Here is a 5637-nt window from a genome sequence, read left to right on the forward strand (position 1 = left end):
AACAGTGGCTGATCTCTGCAGGGAAACCTGCTGAGATAAATGGCAGTTAATAGTGTAGGAAGTACACCATCAGTGTCCTGATTAGCCCAGGCTAACTAATTCCCTGTACCTCTAGTCAAACAGTGAAAATTGTACTTTGCATGTAGCTGGGCAGGTGAATGGAAGCCTGCACTTCAATCAACCTGAAGCCTGTTGTGACCCCTGAACAGCTGTACCCATACTGGGGAGCTTGTGAAACACCTTAACTGGCCTGTTCGAGTAATTACCTTTAAGCGTTAACATTTTATCTGAACTAGCAACTTTTAAAGCCTATTAGGTACACTTGTCAAATCCTTTCTTAAACCCAAAAACTCCTCAGAGGTTGTGGTTTGTTTAGTACATTTGCATCCTGAACAAGCACTGGAGTAGCAACCGAATTAGGATGGTCCAAATCTGGCTAGTAATCAATTACATCAAAGTAATAAAAATAGACATATCTTGAAAGCGCTCCAGAGAATCCTTTGATGTCTCCTTCAGTAAACACAATAGGTCAAATTACCTACTGCTAAAAACTGCTGTTAACAGCTTGGTCATTTTCAGTAGCAGTGCAACCCGTACAGACTTAGCTTGCAGTCTGAAGGCAGCCTGAGGGGACAAAAAACAGGAATAACAAGCAAAAGCAACCACCTCCGAAGGGACAGGGTAAAGTAGGTCACCATAAAACACCTTTTTGACAAGGGTACCGATGCACCAACCGATGTACCCTGGCCTCCCGAAATTGAGAAAACTCCTGAGTTGCTCCAGAGAGGGGTTTTGCCCGCTGAATTCAGCCTGTGTTACCTTATTTTAGCAACAGTGGATACGTGCTTAGCCCTTCACACCCCTGCTATTTTGCCATGTATGTTTATATTATCTATGTTTATTCTGGCATGTAAAGAATTCATACAAAAGAAGGAAACAGAGGTAGTTAGTAACTGCAGGACAACAAAAATTTTTGGTTTTCAAATCTGGTATCATATTTACACCATGCACATGCTCATCTGACTTTCATGCTTCAATATCCATAGAGCTGAATCAGCACAGAAAATGAACATTCTTATTGACAAAAACTAGTGGTGACTTGACAGGGATATATTTTTCATCTAGATCAAATGGTAGTTTTGGTGGGGATAAAAAAAAGGAATATTCTGTATGCATACTAATAAATAGCCTGTAGTGATTTTCAGAGATTCTGTTGCTTAGGTCTGTGAAAATAGGATTTTATGTTGTCATATGTTTATTCTTGTAAAATAGCTCTTATTTTCTGGAAGGATTTCAAGAGAAGAGAAGAATCTTTAACTAAAAGAAAACGATGTTGTCACTATGAAGATAAAAAAGTGCCAAACAGTGAAGTGCTAAACAAAATCCTGAGGACCAGAAGATTTTGTGGGAGACTTCAGTCTCTTTATCTTGGTGTAAATTACTGAAGTGTTCTATGCTCTTGTGAATCCCACATGACTGTGCAAGCCACGAAAACTTAGCATATTATTATTATTATTCCACAAAGCATTCCAGGGTTTCACTGGGAGTCATATGTAGACTTAAGCACTAGGTTTTCCAACTCCCTACACAAAGCTGCAACAACTTAAAATGGATTGATGTAGGGACTCAGCATTTTGCTCCATGACCTAGAAGTGAGACGAAAAGCACTTCTAATTCAAAGGAAATGTGGATTAGCTTGGGAATTGTTTCAGTGAAAATGTCCGAGAAGCTGTTGAAGAAACAATGGGAGATGAAGAATTGGCCAAGTTGGAATATCAAGAAAGTTACCTTTTATCTGTTACTTCTTAAAAAGCTAACTGCTGCCTAACACACTAACCTTGGGCTTCACTCCAGATGTGAAAGGGGGTTCACAGAAGAAGAAAAAGAAGCTACCACTTCTTCCTAACAGGAGACATAATGGTCCCAGATGCAACAGCTAGGGAACTGAGCATGCACTACAAAGTCTGTAAGTGTGACCTAGTCATCTTTATTGAAGGGGAGAAGCCCCCAGCTACACAGAAAGGCCTGCTGATCTTTGGAATTTAAAACAGATCAAGTGGAACCCAATGGCATCCCCAAACCTGTTTTTTCCACTGTCTTGTAATGGCGCTTGGCAAATTCAGCCTGTTGTTGTTGTGTTAAAAAAAAAAAAGCCAATGGAACAATCTTATTTTATCAGCTTTCTCCTGTGATCCTATCCTTTGTGATATCCTCTGAATCAAAAGGGTCCTCAATAAGGTGAGTTTTGCACAGATTAAAGAAGAATTTGGCTGCAAGCTTGATTTACAATAATTAAAGGAAAAACAAGTTGGACGGGATGCTGAAGAGAAAATTGAGGCCTGGTAATACATGCAAACAGAGGGAAACTGTTGTTGTTGTTGTTCACCTTAGTGCTTTGTTTTCCAGCAGCATGAGCTGAAGGGTTCCAAACAGGAACTAATAGTAATCTATTGGATGGACTAGATGGATATTTTGCTTTTGTTGAAGTAATTTTTTTTCTCTCCTAAAACAGCAAATCTTTTCGGAAAACATTTGCATCTTGTTTCCCCTTTCCTCTCAGATATATGAAGCATCCTGTATGGAATGCTGCTTGGTGTCCAGGATGCTTGGTTGCTCCACCTGTTTTGAAGGCAGGTAGAATAGCATGCTCCAAATATAAAACCGGCTAGTCTCGGGCAAGCGGAAGTGAAAAACCAGCACTGATGTACAAGTAACCTATGTTAACCTTTATACTAAGAGGCTGGGCTGCTTTTCCCAGAAGTCCCTGAGGGGCAGTGCTATACCAGCCAAACAAGGCAACCTCCATTCATGGCTGGACCATCCATTCCTCTGTTGGACCATCAGGAAGCAGCCTTGGAGGTGAATCCAGCCTTTGGAGGCTGTTGATCACTTGGCCACACAGGGCTCTGGAACACCATACTTGAAGAAACAAAATTCAAAGGGTTCAAGAGAGTCTGCTCTCAGTATTTTTGTGCAAACTGTTTATTAGCAGGCCACATCTACTGAGCTATTTTGCATAATAAACCTCTAAAAGTCTAACCTGACTCCACTACTGTGGAGGATTAGACATGGTAATACCTCTCTACAGCCACTTCTGAGGATTAGCTTCAAAAATCAAATTAAAGTGAAGCAAACACAAATGGTTCCACAATAAGTTGCAACCCCCTTATTCCGTAACCATCATCTCTGCTTCCTGCATTTTATATTACCATATGAGGAATCTATGCAAAAGAATATACATGCTGCATGTGGTAAAGCTGAGAAACTCTCTGATGGGCACATCAGCGTATTCAGGTTTTGAGGCCTTACTTGCCCAAATATTCCCAGTAAAGTAAAAAAACCCCTATTTGTTTGTATTGATTTCCAAATACTGAGGAGAAAATACATTATTTTTACCTCACAATTTGAGGAAAAGGAGGTGAGAGTAAAAAGTATATTGTTCTCCAAGCAGAACTGTGTGCTGTGACTTGCAGAACTGGTCACAGAACTATGACTGCATGTCTTGTTTTTTATTCCTAAAAGAGCCATAATTTTTTATTCTTTTTCTCAAGTGTAAAGGTCATTATTTAAATGAGCAGATTTGTTTTTTTAAAAATGACCAGCAAATGCAATAAAGTGTTTGCCTAAACAAGTATATTAACTAAAATTTGTAAATCTGTTTCTGAGCTATCCAATAAATTTTAAATTCTCTTGGGGGTCAAATGCTAATAGAGATATTGAATTTAAAATGTAACAAAACTTGATTTACCAGATTAACAATTACTGTTGTCTTAAATTAGCAGGGAAAATAACACACTGTCAACAGTATGTTTGTGCTGTTCTGAAATTCTTTCATTATACAGAAAATGTGAATCACAAGTCTGATCAAAAATGTTAATACAAAGTCATATTAGAGGTTATTAATCTCAAATAATAATTACAAAATGTAGAACTGGAATACTGCCAAGTAGCTAAATCTTCTGAGATGACAAACAATAATGAAGCTCAGAAAGTTTCTGAGCAATTTACAAGGCAGAGGAACACGTCTGTGGTACAAAGATAGACACGCTGGTGATTTGGAGCAGTTTAATAGCATCCGTAATCCAAAACAGGAACAGCAAGGTGTTCTTCAGCAATATTCTTGACTAAGATGATAAGAATGAAAATCAAATCGTTTGGAATTACACTTCCTGAAGATGCTATTCAGCACAATTAAAAGAATAAGCATAAAATGAAGACTTACATAAGGAAGTTGCTAGGATTGGTTTAGGAGATCATAGCAAGATAACTGGATTTTGCAAGTACAAGGCATTGTTTTCTCTTTAGCCTGTAAATACCAGTGTTAAAAAACTATAGCAGTCCTACTACAGTGCCATTTTTTAAAGTAATAAAAACCCCCCACTGCTCTCATAATCCACTACTGCCTATTTTCAAACTTCATACTGAAAATGTTGTTACACAGTAAGCTTTTCTGAATATTCTGCCTTCTCCAGACCAATAATAGTATCTTAGACAGCAAGACAACTAACACTAGGACACTGTAACAAACACAAACAGAGTCCAAGTGCAATTATGTGGACATCCCCCTTGGAGAGCAAATGCCATGTCTGTCACTCTGATACATCACATCATTACAGCAGAAGGGCATTCAGGCAATCTTTCTCTTCTTGTTTCACAGAAATGGAGTAGGAGTCCTTCCCCATGCAGAGAACTATGTATAAACCTGCAGAATTTATTACTGTGAGAGAAAAAAAAAAAACGCACCTGGCTGAGAGTGATCTGTTGGCCCTTGCTGCACAAAATAAAAAGCCTCCAAGGAGCTGGAAGTGTCAGAGATTGTATCATTATAAATAAAATTATTATTCCTCATCACTTTCTAGAACTACCTAGAAGGTTGTCGTTAGGTGGGGGTCAGTCTCTCCTAGACTGCCTGCTGTGAGGGAACTAGAGGAAATGGCATAAAGGTGAGACAGGGTAGGTTCAAATTAGATATTAGAATAATTATTTTCAATGTTCAGGTGGTCAGGCATTGGAATAGGTTGCCCAGGAAGGTGGTGGAGTCACCATTACTGGAGATGCTGAAAAGGTGTCTGTAACTGGCACTGGGTCATAGGGTTTGGGGGTTACAGTGGTAATGCCATGTGATAGTTGGACTTTATGATTTTAAAGGTCACTTCCAATTTTGAAGATTACATGATTCTCGTTGATGTGTCTGGCCCTTGTACTGACAGTCCACGTCACCATATCTTCCCCTTGATGATGTTTTTTCCCCTATACTGACACACTCGGTTTGGTATCCTCGCGTGTGCCAATATGCCACTAAAAGAAGCGTCCAGGCCCGTTATCCTCAGACCAGGCCTGCACTCTTCCTGGGCAAGAGCAGAGCTTTAGCTTCGTCACTGGCACGGCGGCGAACGATGCAAATGCCACCGCTTTGGGGCTCCCGCCCTGCTCCGTGCCCCGGAGCTCCCGCGACGGCCGTGCCCGTGGGAGCGCCGGCTCTTCCCAGGCGCCAGGACGGCCGAGCCCCGCTCCGGCCACTCGCCCGCCCCGGGTCCCGAGGGCCGCTGCCGTCGGCGGGCGGTGACCCCTCCGCGGCGCTGACAGACAGCTGACGCGCGGAGGAACACGGCGCCCCGCGTCAGCAGGCGGACCTAG

This window comes from Chamaea fasciata, unplaced genomic scaffold (assembly GCF_029207755.1).
Source record: "Chamaea fasciata isolate MVZ Bird 193981 ecotype frontalis unplaced genomic scaffold, bChaFas1.0.hap1 SCAF_6, whole genome shotgun sequence".
Taxonomy (NCBI): domain Eukaryota; kingdom Metazoa; phylum Chordata; class Aves; order Passeriformes; family Sylviidae; genus Chamaea; species Chamaea fasciata.